Here is a 13,002-nt window from a genome sequence, read left to right as displayed (position 1 = left end):
CAGGTCCTCTTGGTACAAAGACAACAGAGGTTCTTACCAGTTGAGAGTCTCTTATAAATCCTACTTTGGATGACAGATTGTGTTAGCAGTAACAAGAGATAGTTGTGTCTGCTATTTAGTAAATGGAAGCCAGTTGGAAATTTACTCATTTAAAATATTTCCTTAGCAATTTTGAGAACCTGCAAACAGCTGTTTTATGTTCATGGATCTCTGTTCTAAAAATACGTGAACTGAATGAAATGAGCACTGTAGTCTTTTTAAAGCAGTTTTGTTAGTATAGCAGATTACATAGTGGTTAATTTATAATATTGATTATACTTTTTAGATGATAAATGAGGGAATTGTTACCCTTATAATCAGTCATTGACTGACTTCTCAGTTTTTTAAATTTTATTAATACTAGTGAAGGGAGGAGTCACTGGGCCACAAGGTCAGTTTGAACCTCAGGGTCTGTGGTTCAAACTCACCAGCCTCTTCTTGGAAACCCTATACCTGAAACCGACTCAACGGCACTTAACAACAACAAATGGAGGGAAATCTTCTGTAGTGAGTTTAGGGGAAATAACTAAGGGGGTTTTGTTTATCCTTTCTAACAATCCAGAGCCCTAGAAATGTGGGGGCCTACCTGGCATTTTCAAAGAGTACTGGTAGCATAGTGGGTTACATATTGGACTGCTAACCCACAGGGTCAGTAGTTCGAATTCACCAGCTGCTCTGTGAGAGACAGGTAAGGTTTTCTGCTCCTGTTAAGGAATTTATAGCCTCAGAAGTCCTATCCGGGGTCGCTATGAGTTGGAATCGACTCATAGCGGCACATCACCACCACCTGATATTTCAAAAACAGAACATTGAGAATGGTTAAAGCTGAAAACACCGGCTCTGTGAATTCCATTTACCTTATGCCAATCTCTGAGGTCCTCCAGAACAATAAAAGTTCTCTTGTAATCAAACTCATACTTTATAAAGCTCTAGGTGCCACAGGTTCCTCAGCATTACTCGGAGACCTGGGTGGACAGGGCCGGTAAATGAGTAACTGCAGAGTCAGGAAACTGTCTATTGCTGCAGTTAGTTTTCCTATTGATAGGTTTCTCTCCAGCAGTTATTACAGAGCACAGAGGTAGTACGTGCATAGCAATGAGTCCCTTCTTTTCCTAATAGCATTTCTCAGAAAGACTATTTTAAGTCAAGAATTCAAGTTGAGTTAGTTGTAAGAACATTCTTTTCACATTTTCGTTTTCGATGGGAGCTAACAGCTTCCTTCCTTTGATACTTGAAGCAGTGATCTTTGGAGAATTTTTTTTTTTTTAAAGAGCAGTATAATGTAAATTAGGTTATGTAAGCTTTATAGCATAGCTCGAAATAGGGAGCATAAACCATGTGGGAATCTGGGCCAAAGTATTCCTTTCTTCCAGCAAATTTCCATGGGGTTCAGGATTTAGTTAATACACATGGAGTGCTTTGAACAGTATGTGGCACATAGTAAGCACTCAGTAAATGGTGACTATTCTGACATTGATTGGCTAAGGTGAAAAAGAAGTATATGAGGGAGGCAAAGGTGTGCTGATTGTTGACTGAGAAGTAGGTGTGTGGCCTGTCTAGAGGAAGTTGTATTGGCTTAGTGTTGACTGGTTTGGGCTGCAGGCAAGCTGTGGATGGAGAGGACTCCTAGCATTTGGGGTTTGACAAGAAAAACAAACCAAAGACTCAATGCTGTCTGATAGGGACAGAATGATTGCTTGTGTTTCTGCTTTGGTACTTATTTATATCACTGCTTCCAGAGATTGGTAAATACTTGGCATGGGCTGTCAGGGTAGCTTAGAACTTCAAAAGGACTGAGCTTAGAACATCGACCTGCTGATTGCAAATTTCTTAATAATGCATTAATAGTAATAAGAAACATGTGTTTGATGACTATTACCCCTGGAATTCAAATTTCAGACCTTACCGGCATTTAGTAGGTAGAAAACAGGTTGTCAGCCCAGCAAAGAGAGAGATGTTGGGTCTGCCTAGAAGGCTACTGTGACTCAGCTGTTTCTCTGGATAGCGTTTCCGTAGTGTGCCTCTTTTAGTTTAGCTTAGTTTTAGCTTGGGAAAAAATCTGTACTCACCACATTTATGCCTCCCTTCAGTCTGTTAACCTTAGCCAAAAACCTTATTTATCTATCTGGAGGAGCTCTAGAAAAGCATAGTGGGTTAAGTATGGGGCTGCTAATTGCAAAGTTAGCAGTTCAAATCTACCAGCTGAGAAGCAGCAATGCAGGGATTGGTGTTACCACTCTATATTGGAGTCCAGAGCCTCCGAAATCACCCAGCTTGTTTGTGGTATAACATTGTGGCTCTTAATTACTGAGTTTTCACAGAGTACAGTGGTTCAAACCAACTAGCTGCCCTGTGGGATAAAGATACCAGCCTTGAAGACATTCTGGGGCAGCTCTCCTCTGTCCTGTATTCTTGCTATGAGTGGGAATCAACTCATCTGCAAAAAAATTTTTTTTTTAAACTCTATCTCTAGCTATCTATCTAATTGTTCCATCCACAGTTGAACAATTAATTTTCAACAAGAAGATAAGTGGTTAAGGGTGTCTGCCTTGCTGGAGTTGTAGGATAAGCAATGGACTGCTTACTGCAAGTTTGGCGGTTCAAACCCATTCATGATCCGTGGGAGAAAGGTGAGGCTTTCTGCTCTCATACAGCCTTGGAAACCCTATCCAAAGTCTCTCTGAGTGGAATCGACTTGATGGCAGTGAGTTTGGGGGTGGTTTATTGATTGATTTTTCCCTTTACTGTCTATTCCTCACTTTGCATATGTTGGCATAGGTCTCGTGATTCTCTGAAGATAGCTGGGCAGCTGCATTCCAGTCTGTTGGTAGGAGGGGGGTGGGGGTGGAGGGGGCTAAGTGAGGGATACAGATGGTGGTCTGAGATAGTCTATAGTTATGACTGAGCGCTACCTTTAAAGAGGCCAATACAATATAGCTTTACATTGTTGTCAAGTGACTTCTCTTAAATGGAAGTGTTTGTATGAGTATCGCCCTGGTGGAAGTGACCCCTTTCCTCCCTGGCTATGGCTATGTGGTGGAGTCAAGTTGAGGGAGGGCCTTCCCCACCCCCCACCCCCACCTCCCCTTGATCAGTTGTTAACCTCTTAAAACCTCTCAAATTATTTGGTCTGTGAAGAAGCTTGGCCTTTCTTGGCACAACTTTGTCATTTATGCACAAGAATTGTACTGCCTGTGTTTTGGGATCTGGTGAAGATTTCCTCTTCTGTGTGTCTGACTAGCAAACATAGCTGGAGATAGATGATTCGAGTCATCTTGGCTGCCGAGCCAATGTGATGGTATTGGTCTTGCTTTGGTTAGGACAGTCTCAGCACTCCCTGGGAACGCACTCTCTCTCCACTTCATACTGTCATTTTCTCCACCTTGATCTCTCTACACAGTTTGAACTAATGATATTGAAGTGCCAGGTAAATAAGTTGGGAGTAGTCTTGGTGTAGGTCCTTTTGGTTTGGCTTTTGGGCAGCAGTACATTGAAGAAGTGGGAATGGAAAAAAGGAAAGAGAAGAGTAAGTATTGTGTATATGCCAGGGATTTGGACATTCTTATTTCTCAAAACTTTCTTGGACATGGTATTATCCTTGTTTTACAGATGAGAAACCAAGTCTCAGAGGTGATTAATTGGTAGAGTCAGGAGTGAAAGATAACTAGCGCCAAACAGCATGCTATGGGTGAAGAGGCTATGGGGGACGTGAGAAGCATGCTTGCACCAGGCAGCAGTCAGGTCTGACACCAGCCAGGGCCACAGCTCAGATGAGAATTCCAGGTAGATCCTTGACAGTGTGCTAGAAATCGAGGACCTCAGGCATATGACTTAGGAATATATATGCTTTTAGACCAATTGTGTAAAAAATGTTTTGCCAGCCTGGAAGGCTGAGGTATGACTATAAACTGAGAAAGGTTTTGTATTTGAAGCTTGTTTCTGCTTTAATCAATGAGAAATGGAGGTTCACGTTCTCAGTTAGCCTTTCATAAGATGAGTGCTGGTTCTCTGCCCCAACTGAGACAGATTCTGAGGAGAATGGGCATGAAGGGGACTGTATGTAGCCCACGGGAGTGCTTAGGTGGAAGGACAGGTAGCAGCAGCATTGGGTGGATTGCAGAGGCCCATTCTGATTGTTAGGCTTCAAGGAAAGGCTGCCAACCTGGAGTTCGGGACCCTCCTTGGTGAGCCCTGGTGTGGCTGGCTGTGAGATCTGCTGAACTTGTCTGATTCTCCCCCTGTGTAAAGCATGTCACGAGCTGTTTTGCGCAATACTGCCAGTGGTTCTCTGCTTTGGAGCAGGTAAGTGTGGGGATGGATACAGGATCCTTTTCAGAAAGGTATTTCTCCCAATTCATCATCTTCCTTGGCAATTGGCAGTTTTAAACCCAGGTCGTATGAGCCTTAGCACCATGATGTGTGTGTGAAGGAGGGAGGGAGGGAGGGAGGGGGAGAGCAGCACTGTCAAAGCCCTGGCCTAGTCCTCATTGCATTTTTTACTTTCGGGGAAACACAAATGCAGGGATTGTTGTCCCCACTCTAATTTGGAGCCCAGAGACTCCTAAACCATCGAACTGGTTTGTGGAGCAACATTGTGACTTTTAATTACTGAGTTTTCAAACCACACAGAAGAAATAACATTGCTTACACTGTTTTGAGAGATAACTGGAGCCCTTTTCTTAGAGGTTAGTTTTGAACTTCACCACAACTGTGGAATATTAGAAATGCTTTCCCTGTGTAGATGAGGAAATGGAGGCTTAGAGAGAGAGGTGGTTCAGAATTATACAGCAAATAATAGCTGAGCCCCCCGCATTCTGATAGTGTTGTGCTTGATGCTAGTTGTCTGAATGACTGTATTTTTATGCAGATAACACACACAGTATATGATTTTGTTCAACTGCGTTTTTTCCCAAACTCTGTCATTGTTTTCTTATGCATACTGTGCACATATTTATGTGAGTGTGCTCTAGTTGCAGAAAAAGGGTTCTAGTCTGGACTGATGCAGGTCTTATTTTCCAAAACCCTTGGGCAAGGTTTTTCTCCCTTGTTCATGTGTCTTCCAGACTTCTTGAGAGTCTGTGTGGCTTGAAACAAACAAAAAACAACCCACCTCCCCATTGCCTACTCCACACTACTACTGGCAAAATGACCCACTGGTCAGCCTTGGGTCAGCAAGCACAGTTGTTCTGTCTTCACAGAGCATCTTATTCTGTAACTGAACAAACTGACAAGGTGTCTGGCGAGGCCTGGTGTTTCTGCATCTCTGTTTCAAGAGCTCTGCTGGGATTAGGGCTGAAGAGGCACTTGAGATTTGGAGTCCTTTGGTCAGAGTTCTAAAAAGGTTAAAGGTGTATTATTAGACACTGATCTCTTTAGGCTCCAGGGTGGCCAGAATCCCAGGGTCTGGTGCTTCAGGCAGCCTTGTCTTACTTAGAGCACCACTCATGTTCTCTCTCGTCTGTAGATGTTGTTGTTGGAGGTGCTGCTGCAGGATAATGTGCTGGACTGCAAGGTCTGCAGTTCAAACTCAGCCACTTCTCAGAAACCCTACACAGGGTCGCTATGAGCTGGAACTGACTTGATGGCACTTAACAATTGATGTTGGGTGCCAAGGTCTTGATTCCGAGTCACAGCCACCTCGTTACAGTGTGAAAATACTTGGGAAACACTGTTTTAGACTTGGCCTTAGCTGTGCTTTTCTATAAAGGTCTAGGTAGTACGATTTCAGGTGTGTGACCCATATGGTCCCTGCCACAATGATACAATTCTGCCATAGATGCAGAGCAGCGATAGTCAACACAAACAAATGACAGTGTGTGGCTGTGTTCCAATTAAACTTGAAAAACAGGATGCATTTGGTCCATGGGCCGTATTTTGCCAACCCCTGCCCATACACTATATAGTCTTTAGCTTAATCATGATTGGAAGCTTCTTTTCTGTCGGCTGCCTGCACCCATTCCATCTTTCCACATAGGCATCAGCTCTCTGTGAGCACTGTGGAGAAGCAGGCCCTGCCCTCAGGAACATGGCTTTTGAAAGGGGAGAGCAGGTGGCTAAGGAGCAACTTACTGAACAGGCTTGAGAGAATCCACAGTGGTGCGGCGGCTCAAAAGATGAGGGCTGAGCATGATTTGGGAAAGCCCAAGGAAGGAAGTAGTGCTGAAGCAGCATCTTAGGAGGAGAGATGGCTAGTTCAGGGATGAGACAGGCACCCAAGGGGTAAGAGTGTCAGTTTGTGAAGGGCCTTGTATATACTGGGCCTTGGAGAAAGGATTTGATTCTCTGGGTGGTAGAAGCCAGGGGACAGTTATACTTAAGGAGGAGGGCCAAGTAATCCCAGACATGTTTTACAAAGGTCACTGTGACCATGGAGGGCCACACTTAAAAACCCAAACTAAACAGTTCTGTCAGTTGTAGTAGTCTTGAGTCAAGAATCTGATTAAACATAGTTCTTGCTATGGAAATGAGAGGGCTCCTTCAGAGAGGGTCAATTTTTTTGAGGCTTCAGTGGGCCAGTGAACATCCACCTTGATTTGAGACATGTCAAAGCTTGGCAAAATCTTCCCTCTTCAGGCTTTTTCTCTTCGTCTAGTATTTTCCAAAAGACCACATGAAAGGACAAATGAAACATTCTGTCTGGAGTCTTAATTTTGCTTTGGAAACTGGGTGTATATGAAGGCAGAATGCTAGAGACAGGTTCTCCTTTACTTCACAATCAGGTGGCAGGAAAACTCGATGTAGCAGAGCAAGTAGCGCATGTTCTTTCCCTCTGGTGGCCTAGGGGTGGCCCAAAGGGCAGGCTGTAGCCTGGGGGGATAAGATCTCCAGAAGCTTCCAAACTCAGCAAGATGCATGTGTGACAGGTTGAAGCAGCATTGGTCAAGTGTAGCTGAGCCAGCTCTGAGCATTCTTTTGGGTTCAGGGCAGACTGAGGCATGTCAGACACACCGTGCTGCCTGCCCTATGGCGTGTTTGGTGTGTGGGATGATGAAAACCCTATAGAACACGTGTCATATTTTCTGCTTTCTAAGGTGCTCTCCCTCAGAGGAAGGCGTCCAGGTAGGTTGCAGGAACTAACATTTATTGGATGTTGCAAGGAACCAGGGCTGGAGTTTGTGTTATGCATCAATTAAACAAGAGCCGGGAGGGTGAGTGCTGCATGTGTAGTAGCGGAAGGACCTGGAGAGAAGACAACCCAAGTGCCTGCCAGATGTGATGTCAGTGCATTCCCCAGTGGCCCCACAGCAGTAGGTGAGGATCCCATGCAACTCAGGGAAGGAACAGCTTTTGCCCAGGGCTGCTCAGCCAGATATGATCATGCCAGACCCCCACCCCCAGGCTTGCTCACAGCAAGGAGTAATGGAGGGCTGGTACAGTGCCGTGACTCTCTTCACAGGGCCTTTGCAGGCTTCTTATCTTTGGGACCAAATTGGAAGGTACCCAAGCAGATGTGGACCAGGGGTGGAAGTGGGCCTCGCTCAGAGACTCCAGCCCACAGGTACCTTGGCAGCAGGACCTTGTAACAGAGGTGGGAACCGCCATATTTTTTATCTCTGTAGTCAGGGAAGGTTAGGGAGAGAAAACCCAGCCTTGAGAAATCGTGCCTGAGGCAGGTTGAAGGTTACTAATCTTGCTTTCTTCCTTTTGGGATGTGCCTCTTTGATTTTGTTGACTGGGTCTTGGCTTCTGTGGGCTTGTATAGTGTGTAACATCTCTGCAGAGAAAGGAGCACTTCTTTCAGGGAAGGAGAAATGACCAACAGAAGCCTGATGAGACAGTTCATTCCCTGAGCCTTTTGGAGGTGGAGTTGTGGTCTGCTTCAGGAGTCTGAGGGGATCTTGTCTGCTAGCCACCAGGAATCATTTCAGGAGCCCTGTCCTAACCCACCACCATAGGCTCAATGCCCCATCGTTCCTGCATGATAGTTAGAAAATTAATAACCTAAATATTCCTGCTGTTCTGGCAGATTTTTTTCCTTTGAAAAAGACAGAAACAAAGTTGTCGGTTTCTTTGTCCCTCTCCTGGATTGCTGTCCATTCTCTGGGCATTGCACAACTCCTCCTGCCCAGACATCCCTTAGGCCCACAGGGGACTTTGCTTTGATATCAGTGGCTTGGCACATGGGTCCAGATGTATTTGCCCTTCACAGTTTCTTGGAACTTTCTTAAACTTCCTTGTACATAGCATCTGTGGGCTCCTTCAGGCCACGGCCCTTTCCCATGAGTTTGATGCTAAGGACCCGTGCATGAGGGATGATTTGGAATTTGTTCAGACAAGCACCTTTCCTATCTATCACTTGACATATGTCAGTACGCCTCCCTTTCTGTAACCGAGATAGCCTGTCTATCTCAGCAGCCCTGTGTAGTCAGGCTGTGTGCTCTGCCGCCCTCATTACTTAGGAGCAGTACTGCGTGTGCATTTCCTAGCTCACTTGATGTAGTTGATTTTCAGAGCTGGGACCTGGCACTGCCATGTGGAAGGTGTCTTAGCACACCTTACTATAGAGGAAAACTTACTAGAAACACAGCTGGGTTCTGCCTTTCTTCATCTCTTAGGCATTAAGGGTGGGTCTGACTCTCTTGTAAGCTGACCCCAGCCTCCAGACTACTTCCTTTCCAGCACCAGGACCCGAGGTGGCAAATTAGATCCTTAGTCATGGCGAGAAGTCCTGCCTATGCCCCTCGTATTCTCCTAATGGTTCGTGGTTGCTGTTCATGGGTAACTCACCTATTTTAGTCCTTAAAAATGTTTATCCTGTCTGCCCCAGAGCATATCTGAACTCAGGCCTTTCTCCCCAGACCCACCGGTCCAGCCTGTTGTCGGCCTGAACCTTCAGTCTCTGTAAGTGGCTGCTCAAGAGCCTGGCCACATCCTCAGGAGGCAGCCATAATTAGGGCTGGGACATCCCAGGAGCAGTGAGGCTGACAGGCCTGATCTCAAGGGTGCTCTTGGCAGGGTAGCGGGTGAACGGGGGCAGGAGTGGGCTTGCGCCTGGCTCAGCCCATTCTTCCACAGCTCCTGCTTCCTGGTCCAGCTGATGTGCAGGCTTCCTGGAGGAGAGGGCTGTCTGTCAGCTAGCTTTTTACCCACTCCAAGCAGAGACTCATTGTTTGGGAAGAGGTGTGGGTACAGCCTCACTAAGGGACAAGGTGTCCCTGCTCAGCCTTAGCTCTTGCTCAGCCTCAGGGTGGAGGGTGCAGAGGCATGAAGAAGATTGAGAGTAGCTGTGGGTAGAAAACCTTTCCCTACTGTATGGTTACGCACCATGACATTGGACTCCTGCTCTCTCTGGCTGGTGATGGCCAAGTTAGTTTTTAGTCATCTATGTGAAGTATCTCTCTGTATCTATTTACTGTGTTTTCTTAATATGCCAGTGTAAATAGTATAATTTGCAGTGCAAAGTCCTTGGCAATAACTTTACATTGTGTATTATATTTGACAAACAATAACTAAAAAACCCAACAACTTGGAAAATGCAGCCACTATGGATTGTCCTTCCTCCCTGGGGCAATGATTCCATGTAGGACTGTGAACTTGAACCTTCGGTGGTGGCGAGCAGCAGCCTACACGCGTGGACTGTCACCAGTGCCTCGCCCAGAGATGTCTGGCCTTCATCCAAAGGGACTCTGCTGTCCGACTCCTGCAGGCAGCAGCCCACTGTGGCTCCTTGGCTCTGAGCTCTTGTTGGACTCTGCCATAGACTGACCCTGTTGTCTGGCCGCTGCAGTCTGTCTGTAATGTCCTGACATGTTGCATTTCTTCCATTTGGATCAATAAATAAAAGCTTCTGTCTTCACAGCAATGACCTGGACTGTTCTGTAGGAGGCCCCCTCTTGGCCTGTGAGGAGAGATTCAAGTGCAGGCCCTCCTGTCGCTTCAGTTCAGTGTGTGTGATGCCATCTTCCCTTCATGCCAGGAAAAGGGGCCAAGAAAGCTTAAAGGGCTTCTAGTAGTGGGGTGGAGAGCCAGGACCTCATCCGTGTTCCGGTACATGGTCCAGAAAGCTCTGGTTCACCACAGTTACTCTGTGGGACTGGCGCCCCGGCAGCCTGGCACAGGGAGTGCTGGTAATAAAAAAAAGATATAACGAGTGCTAACCCCTAAACCACGGGGTTTTCCACATACCTCACTGTAGGGCTTCACAGCTATTGCCAAGAGTTCTTCATTTCCTACACGTCACAGATCAAGAAACTGGAGGCTCCAAGATGGTAAGACATGAAGCTAAGTGACAGCAGGAATTTCAATACAAAGCAAAAGCTCTTCGTACTGCCCCAACCTGGAAAGTCCATGATCACAGCATGGCGTGCGCCTACCCTGAGGACTGAGGAGACAGAGGGCACAGTCTGTCCCTGGGAGACCCCAGGTAAGGGGAGAGCTGTGGGGACCTGAGGCCTCACGGTGTAACTTAGGGACTGCCCCTGAACTGAGTGAAAATAGGCCAAGCAGGTACCAGGTGCCCTGCTTCCGTCCTCACGGAGCAGGGCTGGGCATTCATGTCCACGGGCACAGGACTCTCTTGTTAGAGTTGGAAGTGGGGGATGGTGGGAATGAGCCTGTTTGTTTTCTGCTCTTGGGAACCTAGGGAAGATAGATGTGCTAATGTGGCAAGAAATGCAGCTGCTCATCTTTATGTTCAAATCTAGGAACATCATCACTGATCTCATAGGCAAGTTCTAGAATGTGTGACAGTAAGTAGTTCAGCAACACATGAGAGGGGGGCATTGGACCCATTACTCAGAAAAGGGTAAGAACTGTGAGGCTCATAGGACTTTCCAAAGTAAGGTGCCATGAATTCCAACTCTCCTGTGTGCTGTTTGTCACCTAATCTGCTGCCCACACAGTTCTCTTAAAGAAGGTGGGCTCTATGGGGCCCAGTCCTCATGTCTTGCTTATTCATCTCCTCCTTATCACCACCAAATTAGGAACAGGCACATTGTTGTAGATGAGATCTCGGCAGAGCCACGCTCCTGGGCCAGGAGAGACCCCACCCCCCACCCCCACCCCTGCACTGCACCATTTTGCTTTTTTACAGCTGTTGTCATTTCCAGGGCTGGGAGTGGGGCTCTGGACTTACTGTGTTTTTCTTTACTTCACTCATCTTGCTTGCCCAGTGTCACCTGGACTTGGTGTTCAGAGCTGATGGAAAGGTGACAGTTCTGGGAAGCCTTCCTGCCAGATCCACCTTGCCTCCTTCCCTGTAAAATGCTGAGCTCAGCTCTGGGGATCAGACCAGGAGGCCCTGCAGCAACAGTCCATTTGGCCTGTCATGTCTCCCCACAAACTTGTGAGCAACCCACTGAACATGCTGTCAAGGAAGGAGGCCAAGCTAACAGGCCCAGAATCTGGTTTCCTAACACACAGCTGCCTGCTGTGCTCTTCTTCCCGAATACAGTCCCCTCCTACCCTCCACTTCTTAGCATCCACACTTGGTTTCTTGCTTTTTCACCTCCCACGCCTCACCCACTGCAATCTGGTCCCTCTACTGTACCCACTCTCAGAGTCTGCTCTCGCCAGGGTCACCAAGTTATCAACTACAAAACCCAGCAAGCTTGTTTTATTTAGTCTTGTCTTAGACATTATCCTCTCTGGACATCCAGTCTTCCTTTCTTCTGTCTGGCTCTGACCCCCACCTAATCTAGTCCTCCCTCAACCTGTACACCCCCAGACAGTCTTACCTGCTAGTGCATTTGCTCTCTTACCAGGGGTGATTTGTGATTTTGTCCCCCAGGGAACACTTGACAATATCTGGAGACATTTTTGGTTGTCATCTGGGGAGAGGTGGGCGCCACTGACAGTGGATAGATGCCAGGGATGCTATCCATCCTACAATGCAGAGGACAGCAGTCTCTCACAATAAAAACAGACCTGGCACCAAATGCCAAGAGTTGAGAAACTGTGCTAGAGCTGCCCGAACAATTTCTGAGCGGCTGCAGATTCTGGACCAGATGATCTCAGATCGTCCATTGAAAGATGATCATGTATCTTCTCTCTCAACAAGTCCTAACGGGGGGTGCTGCCTTCCTAAGGGCAAGACTCTGAGTGAGGAGGTTTGTGTGCCAGGACAGACTAGTATCTGCATTCCTTTCTCTGGGCCAGGGTACAGATGCAGGGGTGTGGATCTCTGCTGAATCCTGATAATCCTGAGCACAGGGACCCTAAGGACTTGAAAAACCTCAAGCACACTGGTCCTTCTGGATACTTCCCCCTTCTTTCCTGAGAAAGGGATTGGCTATAAGTGTGAATCCCAGAAAAATGCCCTCCAGCCTGGAGCCTGTAAATGGCAATGGGACCCACACTACAGTCTCAGCCCCGAGGTTGAACTCTGTCCGGAATTTCCCACAGGCTAGGCTCATTGCTAGGCACGTACCCAGCCTCAGTGCAATGGAGAGACAGTAGCATCCTGCAGGCATAAAGTCAGAGGTCTGGGCTCCCCTTCTGCTGTGCAGGGGCTGGAGAAACATCCCTCCTCCCTCCTGCTTCAAAGAGGACACCAAAGGGTCTGGGAGCCTCATCCCTAGGGGCTGCCCCACAAATGAGCAGACTATAGACTGGGTACTTCCTTAAACCTGTGTACGCCCATGACCCACTACTCCTGAAATTTGTAGCCACGTAAAACTGTGCCCCAGGTACTCTGATGGTCATTCTGCTCTTCAGCAAATTCCTCTGCACTCGTATTGGAGCCTCAAACCCCCTCCCTCATCTCAGCTTTGTGAGATGCTTTTGTCTTTCAAGCCTTAATTCCACTCTTACCTCCAGCACACAGTGACTCTCACCCCAATGACCTCAGGTCTGTATTTCCGAGAGGGAGGGCAGTGCTCCTACCTAATGGACAAGGCTGTGTGTGTCTTCTCTCACCTCACACCGCCTAGCATCTGCGAGCGGCCCAGTCAGTGTCTGAAAGAATGAGAATTGCCTGCAATTTCCAGAAACCAATGTGACAGCATTGGGGGGGGGGGGGGGGGG

Source organism: Chrysochloris asiatica, unplaced genomic scaffold (genome assembly GCF_000296735.1).
Source record: "Chrysochloris asiatica unplaced genomic scaffold, ChrAsi1.0 scaffold00014, whole genome shotgun sequence".
Taxonomy (NCBI): domain Eukaryota; kingdom Metazoa; phylum Chordata; class Mammalia; order Afrosoricida; family Chrysochloridae; genus Chrysochloris; species Chrysochloris asiatica.
The sequence above is the reverse complement of the archived record's forward strand: the minus strand, read 5'-3'. Positions refer to the sequence as shown.